This window comes from Gorilla gorilla, chromosome 12, assembly GCF_029281585.2.
Source record: "Gorilla gorilla gorilla isolate KB3781 chromosome 12, NHGRI_mGorGor1-v2.1_pri, whole genome shotgun sequence".
NCBI classification, from domain to species: Eukaryota; Metazoa; Chordata; class Mammalia; order Primates; family Hominidae; genus Gorilla; species Gorilla gorilla.
In genome coordinates this window covers 75562582-75586233 of record NC_073236.2, presented here as the reverse complement: position 1 = coordinate 75586233, position 23652 = coordinate 75562582, and the positions used below count along the sequence as shown (strand labels likewise).

General features: G+C 41.5%; 1 long non-coding RNA gene across 1 annotated transcript; it reads right to left on the bottom strand.

The window, feature by feature from the left end:
- Nucleotides 1-448: 448 nt before the first annotated feature.
- Nucleotides 449-20720, bottom strand: LOC109025776 (uncharacterized). The gene is made up of 6 exons (XR_002004752.4): nucleotides 18526-20720; nucleotides 18229-18324; nucleotides 16462-16592; nucleotides 7644-7746; nucleotides 4387-4502; nucleotides 449-1112 (listed from the first exon to the last, which is right to left on the bottom strand). It is a non-coding gene; the product is annotated as an uncharacterized lncRNA (long non-coding RNA).
- Between the last annotated feature and the right edge of the window lie 2932 nt (nucleotides 20721-23652).

The following is a 23652-nucleotide window of genomic DNA, read 5'->3' as shown; positions in this document are numbered from 1 at the left end:
AAAATTAAGTAACTTGCTCAAGGTCACACAGCTAGTTAGAGCTAGGGCTCTAACTAGAAGACTTGATCCCGAGTCTTTATGACGTGGAAGTGGAATTCTTTGTTCCTACTGTGCTGCCTAACTTTCTTTCATTATAATTTCTTTGAAACTGGCCGGCACGGTGGCTCTCATACCTGTAATCCCAGCACTTGGGAGGCTGAGGCGGGTGGAGTGCCTGAGCTCAGGAGTTTGAGACCAGCCTGGGCAACATGGCAAGTCCCTGTCTCTATTTTTAAAAAATTTTTTTGTTGTTGAAACTTTGCATAGAAAAGGACTTAAAACTCTAGGGAAAATGTCTTTCAATCACTCACTGCTGTTGCAATCATATATAACAGAATCTGAGAAATATGCAACTTAGAGTATTTGGGAGTTTTTGAAAGGGGGAGAGTAAATAGTATTAGAATGAATGTTTGAAGACCATGTTCATTTTTATTTTAAACATTTATAGGAATAGTGATTTGGTAGAAAATTAATACATTTAATCAAGGCATGCAGAATGTACAGAGACTTTTTTTGTAACCCTCATTCCAGTGACGTAGTGGGAAAATATTCCTAAAGGCACAATTCAACTTCCAGAAGACATTTATAGCAATAGCAGCATCAAAAATGTATACAATTTATAAAATTTGGAAATTTTTCTGAAGATCTTAAGTAAAAAATTAATATTAGTAAAGTTTTAGAAAGTATTTAGAAAATTTAATATTAGTAAAGTTTTTAGTAAAGTTTTTTAGAATAAATATAGAATAGGTGTTTGTTGGACTACATGAAGGATGAGGCATAAAATGCCCAATATATTCAGTCATACAGAATCTCAGGCAGTATCCAGGGCTTAATTAGGAGTTCTGGCATTTCCTAAATCTATTAGTTCCATTAGTTATCCCAGCACAAATGTCTAGAAAAGCTTCTACTAAAATATTCAGTTTGATTGTTGGAAGCTGTCATTACTGTTCTCTTTGAATGAAAATATTTAAAGGCTTTGTTCTAGAAAATGCAATCCAGCCTGGAACTCTGTCTTTAAGGTGGGACTGGCATGGCTAGTCCCTACAAGCTTCCATGATCCAAGTACAGATTTACTGTAGTAAAGAAAAATCTGAGTCAAATGTCTGAAGAACAGGGTGTGATTTAGCTAAAAGTGCCAATTTTGTTACAGCATGTTTGGAAAAGTTGCCCCCGAACCGGCTGTCATGAGTATTTCTTACATTAAAATAATTCCCACTGAACTTTTTGAAAGTAAATAGCTGGTATCCAAGAATCTCCCAAAATAAGCCATTGGAAAGTCTCATGAGGACAGGAATCTTTGTCTCTGGCTCTCACCATAAACCCATGTTGACTGTGAAATGAGAGGGAAATTATCTCTGCCACAGTTCAGCCACACCAGGAGTCTGGCTTTGTGTTTGTTCTTACATTTGAAAGCTTTCCCTTAACAAGCTCTCAAATTCCTGGATGTTACATGAGACATTCTTCAGATAAGTTTTGGATAACCTTGATATGATCTAAGTTGTATGCAGCAAATATAAATCTGCTCCAATATTATTATTGCATCTCCTAAAACTTCCCATGGATTTGAACTCTGGCAGAGATAAAGCAGACCCCAAAATGGTCTCAACTAGGCAAATGTTGAATAGAACAATTGCTGCCTCCAGTTGCTCTTGACACAAGTATTTGGTGGGGTGGGGAGGAGGACAGGGTGGTGTTTGCTATTCATGGACAGGCTCTTTTCTTTTTCATTCTGCAGACAATGATAACTAATTAATACTGCAGGGTCCTCAAGGTAGGACACATGGGTCAGGTCCTGTGTACCTGGACTTCTAATCATCTCAGATAAGGAGAAAGAGGAAGGAGCAGTAGCCACCTGCCTTTAATAGAAACGTTGCTTGGTTTTCTGGCAGGGCTCTGCCATTCCACTTTGGCTTGGGTATGGGGTAGGCAACTTCTCACCAAGAGGTCCTCAGGAAGAGAAAGTCTTGGGAGGAGGGGCAGCATGATAGATGAAACATCAGGTTGAAAAAGCCCAGGTATGTTCATCCTTGGTCTCATCTTTAATGTAAGCAGTTGAGAAATTAAGTTGCTCCTGCTGTGTTAGAGTGTCTCAGTTTCCCCAAATTTAGCCATCAGCAGAGAGCACATGTATATCCTAGGGGCTGCTGCTTGCAGCAGAAGATAATGCTTTTGCATGCATCTCTAAGCACAGCGTGAAATGAGTCCCTAGTGGGAGGAAGCATGACCAATGAGTGTCAGATGTTCAGGCTTTCTGTGCGACTCCAGTCAGGGGCAGGGCTGTGGGTAGGTTAAGACAGGGTTTAGGGAAAGAAAGGAATTTGAAGGCAACCAGAGCTCCAGCTTAACCAACCCCACAGTATAAAATGCATAAAGAGGCAAGTGGGAAGGAGGATGAGAGGGAGGATTTGGGATAAAAGAGTGGGGGTTGGGGGTGGGGAAGATCTTTCCAAGCCATATATGAGAGCTCTTGTTTACTGGCCTGACCACTCACCAGCAGGGTGACCTTGGGCATGTTACTTAACTTTTCGGGGCCTCACTTTCCTCATTTGTAAAGTGAGGATGATAAGTCTACTTAGGTCATCAGATTTTTAATGAAGTCCAAATGAATACATGCAAAACATTCAGGGCTGTGCCTGGCAAATAGTAAGTGCTCAGTAAACATTAGCCTTTAGTATTTGTGGCTCAGGCTTGCTCTTATGATGTGGTTTCATTAGTTTACCTACAGTTTGTACTAAAAGAAGGCTCTTTTGGAACATGCGGAGAGTGTTTTGCAATACCCAGAGAGGCTCTAGTGGGTATTACTTCATAGTTTGAATAAAACGTATGCTTGTTCAGGGAAAGCTTGGAGATCCTTAAGAAATGTCTTTAAGAAGGATTACACCTGCCACTAAGTGTAAATTATTTGTCTAATTCAGTGTTTCAAATAAAAAAAAAAACAATAGAAGAAAAGACTTTCCTTACATATGTACTCACTTGATAATATAATAGGACACTTAGGGTCTCCCTCTCTGGTTTGCTCGAAAATAAAAAGGCAATTAAAGAACTTTACAAAACATTCAGTTTGAAAAAGAAAAGAAAAAACAACACTGAGGCTGTGCATATCTTGAGAGCAGTTCCTTTCTTCTGCAGGAATGCCTTCTCATTAGCTCTTAGTTCAGCCTGCATCTGGGAGTTGGGAGGGTGTTGGTTTGAAACAGACCTCTCTGTACAAATCTGCAAAGAGATATGATCTAAAAACCCACCAGAAGGAGAAAGATGCTATGAGCTTCCAAATAACTACATGGTCAAGAACTCATAGGACCTGAAATTTGACATGTGATCAAGGCCAGCACAGGCTTTTGAGAAACACAGACAAAAGTTATTGTAAAGGTGATACATTAACTGGTTCAGTAAGAGACGGAGGGCAATACCGTTTAAAAAATGTATTTTGGATTATTTAAATCATAAGGGAGTGAGGACTTACTTCCTTATGAGATAGCTAACCTGTTTAGGGTTAATCTTAGGTATCTCCTTGCCAGAGTAGTCAAAAGAGTTGGTACAAGGTCATTTTAGATATAAACCAGAAATAGCATGGAGGCATAATTATTATATCAAAAATACAAATCACAGCAAACAAATTTTTCTAGAGACTCAGTTATGGTTTTGGTCAGGAAAAGAATCGTTGGCGTATTTTCACTAGAGTCTAGCTTCATAGGGTAACCTAGGGGCGGGACTAGTACTGAAGTTACTGGAAAGTCACTGTTATTTGGTGTTTCTTCTAAAGTCTGTCATTAATATGTCTCTGACAGAAATTAACTCTGCAAAAAGCGCTGTGGAGAACCTGGGTTTTAATCTAGGGTTTCGCAAGTTCATGAACCTGGCAGTGGCCTAAGGCGCAGAAGGACCAAACTGAAGTGGGTTGTTACTAAATTGTTTGCATTCAACCTTAGTTTTCTTCTTATTAAAAATGTTTTCAGGGCAAATAATTGCTAATGCTTCATAAATAGAAAAAAAAAATAAAGTTACAAATCAAATTGCTGTAGTTCATAAGGAAGGAGAGAATTAAAAAGAAAAAGAGTTGAACTCTTCATTTGAAAGTTTAGAGTCAGAACCTGGGAGCTTGGATCTTGCCATCAGTGACAGTGTGATCCTGAATAGATATGTTAGCTTCCCTACATAGGAAGCTGAGTAAGTAACAATCTTTCTGCTACACATTAGGAATACTTTGTGAACATTTCTACTGTGTTTACACAACACAAAATAAAGTGATTGCTGATTATTTAGTTTAGGTGATCGGTGAAGTTGGCAGAATCAGCCAAGACAAGCCTGAGATTCGTTGTCCTTGACTTGTCTGCCTTGATTACTTACATGGGTCTTAATTAGCCAACGGATTGCAGACTTCCTTTCACTTTGTGCTCAGCAAATTTGACAGCAGAGTTGTTTTCCTCCCTAGTGGAAACGAGCAATATTTATATTGCTAAGGTCTAAAAGAAAATTTTTAAAGATGATTAAATAACTAGAGAGTGGGAAATTTTAGTTTACTGAAACTCTGCTTTCTTCTTCCTTTCTCCCAAAGCGTAGCTCCTCATTTCCTTGAGTCACCTGTTTCACTTCTAAACCAATGACTCTCAAATTTGAGGGAGGATCAGACTCACCTGGAGGCTGGGCCCCACCCCTAGAGTTTCTGATTCAGCGGGTCTGGGGTGGGACCTGAGAATTTGCATTTCTGACAAGTTCCCAGTGATGCCGCTGCTGCTGCTGGTCCAGGCACCACAGTTCAAGAACCACAGACGGAACTGGCCTCCTGTCAGTTTCTGAATCGCCCCCGTGGCCGTGGATCCACCCACAGCCTTCATCTCTGCCTTGGGCTCTTGCTTCCTTCACTGCCTGTCTCCACGTGGATCCCAGGCCTCCCTGGGAGCTCCCAGCTGGGAGCTAACGTGCAGGAGGCCTAATTCCCCACACCCCCTCAAACACATAACTTATATGTTTTTAAATGAAAGGATGGAGAACAAAAGGGAATTACAAGCAGGAGTGAATAATTTGAAACTGAAGCTAAACATAATTGCTCTGGAACACTGTTCCTCAACCTTTTTTTTTTCCTTATCACCCTTCCCCCAAAGGAGACCTTTAGACATTTCTTTTTCCTAATTGTACTCCACCCCAACCTTTACTCCACTCATGAAATTTAAACTCCACAGATACACTGTATATTTGCTTATTTACTGTGGCCATTTGGAAGGCCACAAGCCATTATAATATCTAAGATTTTGTTCATCCACCAAGAACCAATATTTGCCCCCTTGGAGATGATAACATTCCTATTGACAAATGCATTTTCTAGTCTAGCAAGGTAAAATCAGTAAACAATGGGAACTGTTCATGGGTTCCTCTGTAGGCACACTGCCCTTCTCAACCTTGCTCCAATGTTACCAAGGCTTCTCTTGTCTCCTCTGTCTGAGAATGGCCTATTCTTCAATTTTCTTAGTGCTGCTTCTCTGCTGCTCTAGTTTTTAGAAAAACTCCATCCCATTCTTTTACCCTCAGGTCTAGAAAGTGATAGAGGAAGAATAAAGCCACCTAAGAGATCTACAACTCTCTGTTTTCCTTCTTAGTTCCTTACCAACTGACTTCAGGGATGAAACTCTGCCAAAGGGGGAAATTATATTAAAATCAGTACCAGATGCTTTCCTCCTTTTGTCTGACCAGGTAGTCTAATGATACCACAACAGCATTGCCCGAGGTCTGAGTTATTCAATCAAGAATAGCCCCATAGGGACTTTATCAGGACAGTCAATGGGAAGCTCCAACCCTTCAGGAAAGGTCCCCTCAAGGTTTCTTCACTGCCGAGATGTGCAGAAGTTTCTCATTCTCCCTGCAAGCTTTGTAGGGGTGAATATGAGAACATCTCCTTCACTTCCCTCTCCCGACACACCCTCCCTCCCCACACACAGACACCACAAACACACACATGCAAGCATGCACAAAGAAAAAGCAACAATTCTCAGAGACTGAATAGAAACCATTTTTTTTTTCTAAATACAATTGGGAGTATTTGTCCAAATTCCTGTGCCCACAAGGGAGACAGACTTTTACATTTTTTAATGCAGAACACTTTCATTTCCTTTCTCCTGTTGCCAGATAATACCCTAACTCCTGCTGTGAGAAGCCCATTAGAACATCTTGACAAACAACAGAACTCTCTACCCCAACTAGAACTGGAGCTGGAAATTAGAGCTTTTTCTTCACTTGGGGTCATTATTTCCTTCAGTGAGCTCTGAAGTAGAAGAGGAAGCTTAGGCCTTGTTAGCCTCCTGCCCACAGCAAACACCTGGAGAGATAATGGCAGGTGGCATGCTAGGAAAGTATTGTGCTGCTAGTCACATTTTTTAAAAAATGGAAGTCTGTTTTATTAGGATGGTATGTGTACTTTTGTGCCTCTTCTAAATGGAAAAATGGAAGAAATATCACTTAATTCATTGGATAAGATCTTATATCTAGCACAGTTGATGGATTACCAGCCAAGACTCAAAAGAGGCAGATGGCAAATGCTTGGGCTGAAAATCATATCTCTAGCAGATCGGAAACGGTGGCTCTATTACAATAGTGTCAACCTGCCATGTTAGTGACTCCTACTTCCAGGCCTAGGAAAGATGTTAAAGGTATCCTAATCAAGTTTGCTCATCTATACTGAGGAGTGAGATCCAGAGGGGCATAACATGGTTTGTCCAGGGTCAGCCAGGTGAAATGGAAAAGAGCCAGAGCTCAAAACTAAGATCTGATTCCTACCTGGATGGATCCTTCCTTCCTTTCTTTTTCTCTCTCTCTTTCTTTCTTTCTTTCTTCCTTTCTCTTTCTTTCTTTTCTTTCTCTCTCTCTCTCTCTCTCTCTCTTTCTCTCTCTCTCTTTCACAGGGTCTTGCTTGCTCTGTTGCCCAGGCTGGAGTGCAGTGGTGAGATCTCAGCCTTCTGCAACCTCTCCCTCTTGGGCTCAAGCGATCCTCCCACCTCAGCCTCCCAAGTAGCTGGGACTACAGGCGCACACCAATTATGCTCGGCTAATTTTTTTCTTTATTTTTTGCAGAGATGGGGTTTTGCTATGTTGCCCAGGCTGCTGGATGGTTCTTTCTACCACACCAGGACACTTCCTCCATTTCCTTCTTCCTCTGTGGTAAAGTCAGGATTATGGTTTCTTCACAGATATTGCTGAGATGTGTTAAATCTACAACAGAAAAATCTGAAAGGTCTGTCTGGGTTTAGGCTCCAATTTCCTGAAGAATTAAAAGAAGCAGGATGACCTTTTTGGCTTATGAATTGGAGTGGGGGTAGCAGAGACCAAAAAGGAGACCCAGAGGTTTAGGACAGCTTTCCTATGTTTTCAAGAGCCTCAGAGTGAGAACCCCAAAACATCTTCCTATGGCTGCCGTATGACCAACATGGAAACTAAGTAAGGAAAAAAGGAAGCTAGGGGTGAGGGCAGGACAGATTTCCCTTTCCTTCTTGAGTTCCTCTTCTAGCATGTGAAACTCTAGAAGCAAGATTCAATGACATCAGCATCTTTGGTGAAAAGGCAGACAGAAGTGGAGGGGTTACAAGAGAAGAATTAGCGACCTTGACGTGCCTGACCTAATGAATGCAGCGTAGGCATCCCACAGCTTTCTTAGTGGAAGCACCATCTGAAGGTGGCCTCAGTTGCAGGGTATGAGCCCAGATTAAGCTGTAACTTGACCTAATTCAAAATAAAAAAATAGTAAGTTTGATTATGTGCCAGGTAAGTGTTGTAGGAAATAGAAAGACAAATATGACATGGATTCTGATTTCAAGGGGTTTATTATTATCTAGGAGACAGAGAGCTGTATACAAACTACTAAGATACAAGACAGAATGTGACTGTGCTATTAAAAAGTTAAAAACAAAGTTCTCTGGAAGCCTGAGGCTATGGCTGCAAATGAGCTCTTAGCCAGTATCCTGTGCATTTGGGCCACCACCAGATGTTAGAGAAGGCAGAAGTGAAGGGCCTATGCTAGGGAGTAGGTGGAAGTAGTTGGGGGATTTGATGATAGAGAGGTTTTCCGTTGACTGAAGAAGCAGCTCTTCTAAGTAGTCATTTGTCATCATCGAGGTCAATTTTCAATTTTAGTTTATGTATTTGCATTCCTAGTTTTGGTGAAATCCCTCTTCCTACTCAAAAATTTGTGCTTGTAAATGACCAGTTGTTCTTTTCACTTGGGCAGTTAAGCAACAAAAGGATTGCATGTGCAAATTCAGGGGTTTGGAGACAAACACAACGGTGTTAGTGGTTGCGTAACCCCAAACTGCGAAATGGAAAAACTAAGAGACAACTGTGAAAATCATTACTAATGTTTTCTTTCTGAACTATCAAGAAATAAAATTATTTATTTGGTTTTTGGAACATGATAGATGGGGTAGAAAGTTTCCTTAGACAAAGGACATGGTGATTTTCTTTTCTTCTTTTTTTTTTTGAGATGGAGTTTTGCTTTTGTTGCCCAGGCTGGAGTGCAATGGCACGATCTTGGCTCACCGCAACCTCCGCCTCCTGGATTCAAGCGATTCTCCTGCCTCAGCCTCCCAAGTAGCTGGGATTACAGGCATGCACCACCACGCCCGCCTAATTTTGTATTTTTAGTAGAGATGGAGTTTCTCCATGTTGGTCAGGCTGGTCTCAAACTCCCGATCTCAGGTGATCCGCCTGCCTCAGCCTCCCAAAGTGCTGGGATTACAGGTGTGAGTCACTGCACCTGGCCAGGACATGGTGATTTTCTAAGTCGCTTATGCCTTGTTATTTGACTCAGTAGGGTCTACACTAAAAATGAAAAAATACAACAACAACAAAAACCCAAATCACAAGATCTGGAATATTTTTGGCCATTCCATTTCAGTATAAATGGGTCTAGAAATAAAGCCTAGGCACACCCCGGATAGCTAGTTTGAGGTGTTGTATGGCAGAGATGGCCAATGATTCATCAAAACTTTACCCTCCTCTTTTCATAGTGGAGTTATTGCTGGGAGGTGGCTTCTAATATGGAGGCTACATTTTTTAGCATGTCCTACCTTCCTGACTCCTTGCATCCAGGTGGTCATTGATAAAATGTGACAGAAGGTGTGCATGTCTCTTTTTCTAGGCCCAGACTTTTAAGAAATGAGTAGGGGCATCTTCATTTTCTCTTCCCCATCTGCTGGCTGAATGCAGATGGGTGGAACCACAAGATGGAAATAGCCTGGGTTTTTTAATAATCACATGAAGGAAAGCTGCCTACAAACCAGGGGCACTTGCATTGAAGTATTACGTGAATGAGAAACAGAATTCTAGTTTTAGGTAAATTTTATCTGCTACCTGTAGAGCTACAGGGGTCTTCTGTGGTGAGCTTCTCTGGAGGAAGAGCATCCTTACTGTCCACTGATGTTGGGCTTGGTCATCTGACGTGCTTTGGCTAGTGGAATGTGAGCAGACGTGATGTAGACCACATTCCAGCAGAAGCTTCAAGAGCTATTGCATGACTCCACCATGATCCTTTCTCCTGTTCTAGAACAGCATTTAGCCTGGATCCCATATACAGAAGGGACATTTAGGCTGGATCCCAGATAAAGAAGACAAGTGGAGCAGAGGAGCGACTGACACGTAGCTAACATATTCCATAGCAAAACATAAACCTTTGCGGTTGATATGGGGATTGCTTGTCACAGGAGAATAACCTAGCAAAAGCTGACCAACAGATTGTGCTAAACCACTGACATTTTAGTAGTTATCTAGGCTAGCATTTGGTGTTACCCTACCAAACTAGAAGGATTAAGTGTGTGGTAAACTGGGGAGTGGGTAACAGTGAACAAGATATCATAAAACATTTTTGTTTTAAAGTACAATTAAATGCAAAATACTCTAATGGAATTAAAAGTCATAGTAAACCAGCCTGAGCAACATGGCGAGACCCTATCTCTACAAAAAAACACAAAAAAATTAACCAAGTGTGGTGGCACACACCTGTAGTCCCAGGTACTCAGGAGGATGAGGTGGGAGGATCACTTGAGCCCAGGAGGTTGAGGCTGCAGTGAACCCTGATTGTGCTACTGCACTCCAGCCTGGGCAATAAGTGTGACCTTGTCTCAAAAAAATTATTAAATATTAATTGACAAATCACAACCTGGTAAAACGGCAGACCAATAAATTCATTTTCAAACACAAATTGAGTAATGCAACATTAAGGTAATGGACCACTCTCTGGCTCCATGGAGCTATCTGACTTCTTCCAATTGAAAGTTCTTGGCAGAATCTGAAGAGGTGGGTGGATTGATGCCTAAGCATAGAGATGATCTTATAAAGATTCCTCTGTTTCTGCAACCCCAGTACAACCTGACTCTGCCCACAACTCCCTTCATGGAATGTCACAGGAGAAGGATACCAGAAGGGTACAGATAGGGTGATGCAACAAAGATGCATTTAAACTTGTCATTTTTGCACGAGACTGAACCCTTCACAGGGACTAACTATTGAAGAAAAGGGCAGGGTCATTTTGGAGCTCCAGGACACTTGGACATGGCATACCTGGTGAGTGTCTGGAGGAAGGGGTAGAAAGAAAAGCTTGTGATGGAACCAAAGTGATACAACTGCCCAGAGGCCCTAGTCAGCTGATACCTGGGGACCTCGGGCAGGTTACTCTTGTCCCTCACTTGATCAACAGGATGGTTATGAATAAGAGATGAGTAATTTTAAATATAATTTTAAAATGCTGTCATAAGAAAAATAATGAAAATATGCCCCGCTGATTGAAAAAAAGTCTGTCGTATTGTTTTCTTTTTTCCTTTATTTCATTATGACCAGGGGATTTATTTCCACAAACAATAAGTTTATAAAAAATAGTGAAGACATAAAAATAGTTATTCATAAGCTAGAGAATAATAATGTCCTTGGTGATGTCTGATTGAGTTGCAGAAGGCATGAGTTTGCCACCAGCAGCTCAGTCACCTCCATGCTCTCCACCACAGGAATGTGGGATGAGGGGGTCTTGTCATACGCGGTGCTACCCAGCTCTTTTAAAAATCTGGTTGGCTCTGTCACATCATACTCTGGCTGTGGTTTCACTTGGGTGACACTGACCATTCATTCAACATATTCCATTTGGCAGATATCTTCCATTTTTACCCTAGTGACAGTCTTTTACAATTACTTAACTTGGCAGCCTCTTTGCGATGTTAATGGATGTTTTCTAAACAGGAAAGGTGGATGGTGACAAGGACCTGGCTTAGCTCCTCACTGCATATCATATCACATCCCATTTTGGCTGATCATCAAAAACACTCCCGAACCATGCCATCAGCTCCAAACTTTATTTGAAGAAATTTATGTGGAAAGTTAACTATATTACTACGAGACTAGTCTTAATTTCTTCCTTGTTTCATTAAGAAATTAAATGTATGAAAATTAGGAGGTTAGTGTATCATGGGAGTTGAAACCGTGGCAGCAGCATGTAAAGTCTATGTCTGGGAATGGTTGAGGCCAAGAGTCAGACCGTGCAATGCTTAGTATTGCAGACTTCAGGGAATAAAATGGATATAAAGACAACTAGGCTGCCAGGCACGGTGGCTGACTCCTATAATCCCAGCACTTTGGGAGGCCAAGACAGGTGGATCACTTGAGGTCAGGAGTTCGAGACCAGCCTGGCCAGCACGGTGAAACCCTGTCTCTTCTAAAGAAAACCACAAAAATTAGCCGGGCAAGGTGGCAGGTATCTGTAATCACAACTACTCAGGAGGCGGAGGCACAAAAATCATTTGAGGCTGAGGCACGAAAATTGCTTGAACTCGGGAGGTGGAGGTTGCAGTGAGCCTAGATTGCCACTGCACTCCAGCCTGAGCGATAAGTGAGACTCTGTCTGAAAAGAAAAAAAAAGATAACTAGGCAATAGTTTTGCCCCTTTCTTTCTGTTCTTTCACTTGTAAGGTAGTTAATAAAGTCCATTTAGTTACTACCAAAAATGCATTTAAAAGTGTTAAACTACAGCCAAAGATTTATTCTTTTAAAATGCATTGAAATGTTTTAAAATACAGCAAAAGATTTATTTTTTTTTAAATACCAAATATTGGTGTCAACATAGCACAATTATTGTAATTCAAACTTTGGATTTTGTTGGAAGTGTTTTTGCATTCGTATTATGTACTTCCAGCCTGACCTTTCTCTTTTCCTAGAAGAGCAAATTGGAGTTAGAGGTGAGGGAAGTGGCAAAACAGGAGGCTACAAAATTGATGAACAGCCTGTAGGGACGCAAGAAACTAAATATTGATCTTTGTTCTTTCAGTGAGGACTCTTGCGTTTCTAAGGATGTCATTACAGCCATGGCAGTATTGGTTCATCCGATCTGCTGTTCAGCTGTGGTTGCTCTCAGCATTGAAAGGACGCTTTGTTCATGGGGTCAGCTGATGACCAGGGAGTTTCCTAAAGTGAGACTTACAGTGAGAAAATTCCTCTCCAGGTGTTATGTGAGATATTTGGGGTATGTAGGACTGTGAGGTAAGGAATACGGTTTGCTTTAAAAAATGACACAACTAAAAAAGATGGCATAGCTTATACATTCAAATTAGTGTTATTCTTCCAGGAATCATAGTGGGAGATATGAACTTATCCTAGTAAAGACACCATTTTGCAAAGCATTTTGGAACTCTTTATCTTAGAGTTGCCTTCAGAACCAAGGTTAGGGTCTGTAGACCACTCGGGACTAAATACTTAGTGTTTTACTTCAATTTTTAGCCACGACACAGAAGGCTGATTACTTATTTTTCTCCCTTCTAGATTTAACTCCAAATAACTTGGGGTATTTAAAAAAATTAAATCTATTCATTTACTCATTCATCCATAGATTCATTTTTTCAATAAGTACTCATTGAATGCCCCTGCATGTCAGGCTCTGTGTTAGAAGTTGAGGATTCTGTGATGCATAAGACAGAAACAGTTCCTGCTCTCTTGGAGCTGATATAATAAGAAAGACAGACCAAAACCACCCCCGCCACAACATCTAACAAACAAATTAATAAAACACTTCAGAGTTGGGATAAGAGGTATGAAGGCAACAGATAACGGACTGAGCTAGAGAAATAACAAGAAGAGAAAGGTAGGCTAGGTTGGAATGAGAATGGTGACATTTAAGCACAAATTCAACCTTAAAGGAGGTATCTTTGCCACCACTGGGAGTATTTACATGAATAAACTTTAATTTTGAAGGACAAATTTCTCCATTGTGTAGATATCTTTCTTTCTTTGCAACTGAGACGGAGTCTCGCTCTGTCGCCCAGGCTAGAGTGCAGTGGCGCTATCTCGGCTCACTGCATGCTCCGCCTCCCGGGTTCACGCCATTCTCCTGCCTCAGCCTCCCGAGTAGCTGGGACTACAGGCGCCCGCCACCACGCCTGGCTAATTTTTTGTATTTTTAGTAGAGACGGGGTTTCACTGTGTTAGCCAGGATGGCTAACCTCCTGACCTCGTGATCTGCCTGCCTCGGCCTCCCAAAGTGCTGGGATTACAGGTGTGAGCCACTGCGCCCGGCCTGGGGTGACATTTTGAAGCTATGTGAATTTCCTGTTTTCTGACAACATTTTAATGCCAAAAGATTTACCCAGTTTCATAGCGACTAAGTCACAGAACCGTGACTGTGGTAGGAAGCAATATCTCCTATTCTCAGTCTCATGTACTTCCACCCGGCCACACTTGTCCCATTCATAGTACATGGACATTTCAGGAGAGGTTTGGAGAAGTCAGGGTGCTAAGAAAATCTAGGTGCTATTTAGACCTTTATAGTTTATTAAATGAATTGAATAAGAAAAGTTTCATTAGAAGTTCTCATTTTGTGGGAAATAATTAGATTTCCCTTGATGTGGCTAAAGAATAAATGGCAATACTACTAGATAAGTAAATTATTGCTATTGTTACTCAAAAGAAACAGATGTATGGCCAAGTTTCCTGCCCCCAAATATTCTTAAAGAAGTTGGATCCTGTTTCCTTTGCCCTTTGTCACTTTGAATGCCAGTGTAGATTTACTGGATAAAGACTCTGCTGGGCATGAGTAAAAATATCTTTCTTTAGAATCATTAACCATAACTTTATATCAAGTGGATTAATGTTCACTTTTATTTTTTAAACCAGGCCAGATGTGGTGGCTCATGCCTGTAATCCCAGCACTTTGGGAGGCCGAGGTGGGTGGATCACTTGAGATCAGATCGAGACTAGCCCGGCCAACTTGGGGAAACCCTGTATCTAATAAAAATACAAAAAATTAGTTGGGCTTGGTGGTGTGCACCTGTAGTCCCAGCTTCTCAGGAGGCTGAGGCACGAGAATTGCTTGAACCTGGGAGGTGAAGGTTGCAGTGAGCCGAGATCATGCCATTGCACTCCAGCCTGGGTGACAGAGCAAGACCTTGTCAAAAAAAGAAAAAAACCACACACACACGGTGGTGGCTTTTAGGTGAATCAAATCCCTTTTACTGAGCCTTTCTAACCCTTAGGAGCTGTCCCAAAGACTTCCTGTGGCAATGTAGTCTGTGGGTTAATTGTATTAGGATAATAGGGTTGAAACATTTCATAATTTAATGAGTTTGTGGTTTTCTTATTCCCAGACTTAAAAAGAACCTCTATGAATGTCAAATTTAGTAATTATCAAACTGAACAGACTTTGGCTCTATTTAACCAACGGGCACATAGTCTGTAGATAACAGCATGATTTGGTATTTATAAAGAGCCTATTCCCCCTGCTCCTACCCTTAGACACCAGAAATTCATTAAATGTAAAGCCTTACATAATTCTGTAAATAAACTCACTTATCTGGAATGTTCCTAGCCTCTAAATTAGGTATTAAAGAAGAGATATCATTCTTCTGGGACAGGTCTTCGGCTTTCCCTAAAATGTAGTGGCTAGGTATGGCCCAGAATACAAACTGGGTAGAGTTTGATGGAATTTAATGAATAACAACAACAACAATAATAAAACACCAAGTCTCCTTGGTGTGAGAGCAATAAACAATTGAATTCTTGGGAAAGAGATGAAAATAGGATCTAGTCCTTAAGTGGCCTAAGGCCTAGCAGATTCCTTCTGGCCTTAGGTTACATACATTTGGGTTGATTTGGATTAGAAACATGAAAGTACAAATTTCGCCTTTAATTACATATTTTTTTCAGTAGTACTCTTGCTAAATGTCCAAAGAAATACAGAGCTAGACAATAATAATAGCTTAGATTCATGTCGCAAGTGTTTTACATGGATATCTTTTAACCCTCACAAATAACCCCGGAAGGGATACTATTATTATTTTCCCCTTTGAAAGATAAAGAAACTGGGATCCAGATATGCTAGGTAACATCCTGTAGAATAATCTGGCTGCAAACCTAAACAAACAGAATGACTGCAGAGTCTGAGATGATAAGGACAGGTAATACCATCTCCCAAACTCCGCTGCCTCTCCACTAAGGGGTAGCAGATTGATAGCAAGACCTTTCCATAGGAGGATCACTAAGTGCTTTGCTTGAAGGTAATGATAACTTCCCCCAGCAATCCTTTGGTGTGGTTTATAGTTTTGTTTTGTTTTTGAGACAGAATCTCTCTCTGTCACCCAGGCTGGAGTGCATTGGCGTGATCTCGGCTCACTGCAACCTCCACCTCCCATGTTCAAGCGATTCTCCTGCCTCAGCCTCCCAAGTAGCTGGGATTAAAGACATGCTCCACCACACCCAGCTATTTTTTTGTATTTTTAGTAGAGATGGGGTTTTGGTATGTTGGCCAGGCTGGTCTCAAACTCCTGGCCTCAAGTGATCCGCCTGCCTTGGCTTCCCAAAGTGCTGGGATTCCAGGTATGAGCCACCGTACCTGGCAGACTGGAGTGCAGTGATGCCATCTCGGCTCACTGCAACCTCTGTGTCCCAAGTTCAAGGGATTCTCATACCTCAGCCTCCTGAGTAGCTGGGATTACAGGTGTGAGCCACTGCACCCTGCCTGGTGTGGTTTAAAAACCAAGAACTAGGCTGGATGTGGTGGCTCATGTCTGTAATCCCAGCACTTTGGGAGGCCAAGGTGGGCGGATCACTTGAGGTCAGAAATTTGAGACTAGCCTAGCCAACATGAGGAAATCCTGTCTCTACTAAAAATACAAAAAAAAAAAATTAGCTGGGCATGGTGGTGAGCACCTGTAATCCCAGCTTCCTGGGAAGCTGAGGCAGGAGAGTCACTTGAACCCAGGAGGCGGAGGTAGCAGTGATCACGCCAAGATCACGCCACTGCACTCCAGCCTGGGTAACAGAGTGAGACTCCATCTAAAAACAAAACAAAACAAACGAACAAATGAACAAAACCAAGAACTGACTAGAGGCCCATCAAATGGAAAAATGATTTGTGTTAAGGCACTCCTTGCAAAACTGGCAGATAGGGGCAGAAAGAGAAGAGGCTCTTACCTTCACTCCTGGGACTTCGCCAATGGCCAGTGCTCTTCTGAACTCCACATAGTGAAAGACAAATAGCATTCTTTCCAGTCAGTGTGCTCATTTGCTACTCCTTCTGCATTTCTCCCTAGGGGCCAAAATTCCTGGCAAAGAAAAATAAAACCAGGATCATAGCCATAGAAATCAGATTATAAAATTGCTTTCTATCTGAATTCATATTCTAACCTTTCTTTAGTGCTTTCATAAACCCCTCCCAGACTGATAGAATTATGTTTTTTATGACTCATGGATACATTTTACTTTGCCATTTTTATCCTCTTTACTTTGAGGGAGAAGATCAGATGATGAAGAAGATTCACCCTGTAGTGCTACATGAGATTTTATTTTACCCTAACATGTGGACTATGGACCTAAAAAAAGAAATATGTTCAGCTTAGTATTATGTATAAAAAATACTTTTCAAAGTTTTACAAAAACATAATCCAATGATAAAATTTATTCATTTAAAAAGCATTTGTTGAATTCTTTCTAGGTGTCAAGCACTGCAGTAGATTCTGAAGATACAAAAATAAATAAAACATTCCTGCCCTCAAGACACTTACACTCTTATGTGTAACACTGTGTGACCATTCATCTGGGCCTTCCTGAGACAGTCTTGGTTTACACCTGTTTTCCCAATGTAAGTATAAATAGCACCCCCTTTCACTCTCAAGTGTTCCTTTTTAGATGATAAATTATATATACCCTAGTAATAATATTTCCCACTAGATGATGCTTTTAAAATACTTGTAATTCTTGGATATAAATAAAAAGTACAAACAGCGAAGGACCAAAAATGTACTTGACACTCTGTCTTCATTTTGGAATCACTATTTCTGTCACTGAGCATCAGTTTAAGTCAGTTCATTGGGAAAATGTGAACTTGGTTCACATTATTTTTGTTGTGGTTTTACATTATTTTACAAAATGCAGCTGCTGTCCGATCTCTATAGGTAGGAAGAAATGAATGGCTAGAAAACTTAAGAAGATGAGAGAATACTGCAATAAATGGAGATCAGAGTATGTATCATATCATATACTCAACTCCAGTTTTGGTACAGGCCAAAGATGAATAGGGCACAGAGGTCTTTAAGGGCAAAAGCAGTGTCAGGTAGAGCAGCCAAAGCAATGGCTGAAGGCAGTTGTTGTCAAGGACCTCTGATCTTAGAACTCACTGTGGCATGTGGCTTTCCCTCAGACTCTGGTTTCTACTCCATTTCTAAAAACACTCAACTCAATGGTTTTTAAAACTATCCGCAATGTACTTTTGTGAAAGGTTGGTGTTTGCAGAACTTCTCATTACACATCATTCTGTGTACTGTTGTCTGAATATGTATACGTATGTATTTTGATATTGAAGACAGACTATTTTTAGTTTCCTTTGGATATGTTTGGAGAAACTCCTAACTGTTGCTATGCTGCTATGGAAACGGTATCCACGTATACTGACATGTTTACAATTGCTTAAAACACTATAAACTTTCCAGGGCAAAGGCAAACAGCTTACTTCTATCAACGTTGCTCCATGCTTTCCTTTTTTTATTAGTTTATTTATTACTCTCAGCCCCATGTTGGAATCTGTTTCATCTGTGCCTGCATTAAAGAGATTTTTTTTTTTTTTGCTGACCCACATATTCGTTTAATTGATTTCACATTCACAACTATAGTGGCGCTGAAACCCAGTGAAAAATTTTCCCCAAAATAAAAAATATTCCTTGTTAGGAATTAAGAATTGAATACCTGCTAGTTTCCCAGAAGAAAAATGGAAAGAATACTTCTTGAGAGTATGTTGACAGTCTGTCTAGAATTTTCAAGTGTAGGAGACTTTGAAAGTAGCTTAAATGTAACGATTGTAATTACTATTTGTGTATACAAAATGAATTTAAGGACTATTCTAATTGCTAGGAAACATGCAAACCTAAAAAGGAGGTTTATTGCTTTTTTTCAAGCATAGGAAAAACTAGGTGGCTGAGAATCTTTACAATTTTTGGAGAAAAGAATCTTAACAAAACCACAGGAATGAAAGTGAATAAGAACCTGTTTGTTTGAAGACATCAGAAAAGTGATTTTTGTCAGGGTTGTTTTCTAGGAGTCAAAAAATATTTGAAAGTAGAATCTATAATTGTGACTCATACAGCAGTGGGTCCTGATTACATAAAAAAGGCACACGCGCTCTAGTAGAGCATATTTTTTAATAGAATTTTAAACCCAGAGTACTTTCTCCTTTAAAATCTCTTTTCCAAAATTTGATACCTATTTTGCATAAGTATACAGTAAAACAAATTTAGGCTGTCATGATGGAGTCTACTTTCCTCTCTCTTCTACTGAAATCTCCTTTTTGTCATCTTCTTGAAATGGTCATTTTAAGTCACACATAAAAAACAAAACAAAACACCAAATAGAAGTTTTATGGGAATGGAAATGATTCACGGAGAGCTGGTTGCAGCAGGGAACTGGGCCTCGCTTGCATCTGGAGATCAGGGCTCCCGTAGAGCCAGTACTTGCCCCTGACCCAGGCCCCTTTCCAGCAGTGTTTATATGCTTTCTCCGCTTCAGCTGATCAGAGGATATTCCATTCTAAGCCTTTCATGGGACAATGTTTATGTGATTTTTTTTTTCTTCTTCTCTGTGGGGAGGATTCCTCCCTGCCTCTTGGAGCTTAGCAGCACTAAGAAATGTCATCCTAAGGTCACATTTAGATTAAAACCCAGTAAAACCTGATGGACTTGTTATAGCAAGTGACTGTGAGGGACACTCACAGTATGATGACTGTGGCTTGCTAGTCTACCATGGGGACAGGAATGACGGTGGGTCACAGGAGGTCCTAACGGGGAGGCGAATCTGCTTTAGCAGCAGCTCGTGTCAAGAGGCTGGGTGTTGCGGCATTAATTCTCCTGGGTTGGGAGCCTGGGCAGGATGGGTGTCAAGTGGCTCTGGCAACTGGACCCCTTCGGGGTTGCCCTCAGAATCAGGATGAAAAGGGGGAAGTCATGCTGGAGCAGCAGCGCGGTTTACGCAGAGAGCACCCCAGGCAGCCATGAACTGGCTTGCTCAGTTCAGATTTCTCTTAAACAGCAGTTTTCTGTTTCTGTTCTATGGCCTCTGAGGGAATTTCCCAAATTAACCTTCACTAAGCTTTCCTGAGGGACTGTTTTTGAGCGCTGATGGGGGAATTTCCCCCTTTTGACCACACTGTTGCCCGGAGACTTATTGCTGCTCTTCATCTGGGGATTTTCTCACTGGCATTTTGCTACTTCCTGTTTCCCAAGAGTCTCTGCTCTCTGGGAACTGAAGATTTATCAAGAGAAGGGGACAAACAGCCTTTAGGAAAAAGGGGAGGAGGGTGTATTTAATACAGTGGTGCTTTTCTTCCCCTCCTTTAGTTCTTTGCTACAGTAACATTGGATTTGAAAATCAGGCCCAGGGAGCTTGCTGAGAGCTTTGGACTGATTACGCTAAACATTCCACAGGAACTTGAGTTGTACGGTGTAATCACAAATCACATAAATGATTGTTTTATTAGAATATCTTTCCTGTATTTGGGATGGATAGAAACCCCTGTGTTAAAAGAAAACACTAAAGAAATCATTACTCCTTTTACTTAGTGAAAATGCACTACCACTTGTGGAATGTTTCCTGTGTGTCAGCCATGGCACGGGGGCTTTGCATACATTTCTCGTTTGATGCTAGCAACAACCTGGAGGAGTAGGGCTTATTCAGACTCATTTAATAGATGAGCGAACCAAGCCTCGAAGAGGCTCTGAGAGGTTAACTGACAACCACATTTTCCCGGCTGGTATTAAGCAAAGCTCCAATTCTGTGGATTCCTAAAGCCTATGCTCATATTTACTCAGCTATAAATTTGTATTGAATTGGGGATTTGTTTCATGGGTCTCTTAGGTGCTATTACCAGGAAAGAGCAGGAGAGACCCCGAGAAGAAGCAGATCCCCAAAACCAGAGGTGAAAATATTTTAGGGAGCAATATTGATAGTCCTTGGCTTAACCCTGTGCACTTGCCAGGCCCTTTTGCCACGTCACCTGGAAAAAGCTGCTGACTTGAAAGGTGACAGGAATAAATATATTAAAAAAGCTTCAATTGAACGAATTCATTAGTTCTTTCTCTTAGAGAAACTTTCCACCTAACCACTGCTGTCACCTTGCTACTTCCTACCCTAGCTTTGTACATTTTATCAAGGGTATTAGAAATAATTCCCCTGGGGACAGGTCCCAGAATCTCTCTGGCCCTGCTCTGTGGAAGTTGACATCTAGAGAAAATAATGTTTTGGAATTGCTCTTCCTCCTTGACTCTTGATGCTCTTAAGCCAGATGAGTGTCTGTGCATGCACGTGTGCACGTGTGTCTGTGTTCTTGTGGTATGAGGTTCTTGGGGGATGGATGATTAGCTACAGTTGACCTTTGCAAAGTTCTCCAAGTATTAAATATTTTCACTTCCACTGGAGGAGTGATCAGCATACGCGAGGGGGTGCTGGAAGCAGCATGGGGAGTGACCTGGCTGATCCTGGGAGTTCCTGAGGAAAGGGGGTGCAAAATCTGCATTGGTGCCCCCTGCTTCCTGCACACTTTGCAGCAGCTCTTCCTCTCCAGGGTTTGTCTAGGAGGGCTCCTAGCTGTATTGTCTTCATCCACATAGTGAACTCTGATAACCACCAAATGTTGAGAGTTGACTAGTTGCCTAATAGTTTACCTGCATTGACTTAACTTGATCCTCACCCATGAAGGTAGGCAAAATGATTCCGTTTAAAACAAAACAAAACAAAAACACTGAGAAGACCAAGGCCCTGGAAGGTTAAAATGGCCCAAACCTGCCGGCCGGGCGCAGTGGCTCACACCTGTAATCCCAGCACTTTGGGAGGCCGAGGCGGGCGGATCACGAGGTCAGGAGATCGAGACCTTCCTGGCTAACACGGTGAAACCCCGTCTCTACTAAAAATACAAAAAATTAGCCGGGCATGGTGGCGGGCGCCTGTAGTCCCAGCTACTCGTGAGGCTGAGGCAAGAGAATGGCGTGAACCTGGGAGGTGGAGCTTGCAGTGAGCCAAGATCACGCCACTGCACTCCAGCCTGGGTGACAGAGTGAGACTCTGTCTTGAAAAAACAAACAAACAAACAAAAAATGGCCCAAACCTACCTAACTAGTAAGTCAAGGGCTTGAGATTCAAATATTGGTTGGTCTGATTCATAGCTGTAGCTTTATTATGGCCGGGGGTAGGTGAGTGGGGTAAATCTTATTTATTTTTTAATCACTAGGAAACTATATCATAGCCTTGAAGTTGCAAATATACAGGCTGTTATCATTTCAAATAATCAGGTGGTAGAAAGAGAGCAAGATCCTAATCAGCACAATGCCCAGGCCAGGGAAGGAACGTGGCACGACCCAGAGGCCCCTGGCTTGACCAAAACTTGTATTTGGAAAAGGGGGCACTGATCCTCTTTTGTGCTAAAGGGGACATGGTTTTCTTATCTTCACTGTTTCCAAGGCATCTTCTTAGTGGTGGCTCTGCAACTAGAGAGGGCTAAACAAGCAACGCCAGGTTTAGGCTTTCATCCCATTCTGTTTGAGAAAAAAACAAGTCTTCCCAAATCTAGTACTTTACAACACTTCATAATTAAGCAGCCAAGAATCTGTCTTTCAGTGTTTGTGCCCAGTCACTGGTACACATTATAATCAAAATCCCTTTTCCCTTCAAAGCAGAGCGTCACTGCCTTTCCCACTATTCTCCTGCAGAAGAGCAGGGGAAGGAAGCACCAGGGTCCATCATGGAGGTGAAAGAAAAGTTCTGCTTCCCATGCCCACTATGATGTATGCCTCTCATGTATCACATGGGGTCCAGGCTGAAAGATGTAGTGTGCAAGAACCTTGAGAAAAGCACAGCTGTGTCTTGGTGGCAAGAAAGGCACTTCCATCAGGAGTCTGTCCAAGTTCTAATCCTTACCCTTCTCTCCAAGTGCCACATCTTAATCAATTTCAATCCCTTGAGTGTTGTCCCTGTTCATTTTGTGCTGCTATAACAGAATACCTGAGACTGGGTATTTTGTAAAGAACAGGTTTCTTTCAGTTCTGGAGGCTGGGAAGTACAAGGTCAGGGGCCAGCACCTGGCAAGAGCCTGTGTTTTGTGTTATCCTATGGCAGAAGGCAGAACAGCAAGACAGTGTGAGAAGGAGAGAGGGTGAGGAAGGGGGCCTGTCTCTTAAAGTCATCTCTTAAAGATCTCACTCCTCAATGCTGTTGGGTAGGGGATTAAGTTTCCAACACATGAACTTTATGGGACACATTCAAACCATGACAAACATAAAAATCAAACCAAACCATACAAAAATACTCTGAAAATATTTTTTCTTTTCAAATTAGAAATGACATCATGTAGGTTTCTTCATGGCCTATGGAAAATGGTGGGGTGGCACATCCTGGTATATGGGAGTTTGGTAACAAACAGAATTACCCTCTTCAAATTCTATCAGACCACAGGTAGATTAGGGGAATTTTCTAGTTCATTGCTACCTGTGTACCAAGAACAACTGGTTCAGAGGGCTCTGGCTTGGTGTGACAGGGGAAACCCATACTGCTAAAACAAGCTCTTACTGCATGAAATCTGGCTCTAGAAAAATCTTGCACTACTACTGACTCAAAATTTATTTATTTATTTATTTATTAGAGACAGACTTTCACTCCATCGCCCAGGCTGAAGTGCAGTGGCACCATCTTGGCTCACTTCAACCTCTGCCTCCGGGGTTCAAGTGAGTTTCCTGCCTCAGCCTCTCGAGTAACTGGGACTACAGGCACCCGCCACCATGCCCAGCTAATTTTTCTATTTTTAGTAGAGTCAGGTTTCACCATGTTGTCCAGGCTGGTCTCGAACTCCAGACCTCTAGTGATCTGCCTGTCTGGGCCTCCCAAAGTGCTGGAATTATAGGTGTGAGCCACTGTGCCCAGCCTCTGACCCAAAATTTATCATCACTTTCTTCAACTTCTATTCCTATGGATTAAAATGTAGGATGGAGCCAAATGTCCAGTGGCAAATTAACGTATTATTTGAACTTAATACAATTCTTGATTGCTTCATTCCTTAATTTTTCTTAAAAGACAAAATATTTCATTCTTTTAAATAGTTCTTGTTCTTAACCCTGATGGTCATGGGCAAAG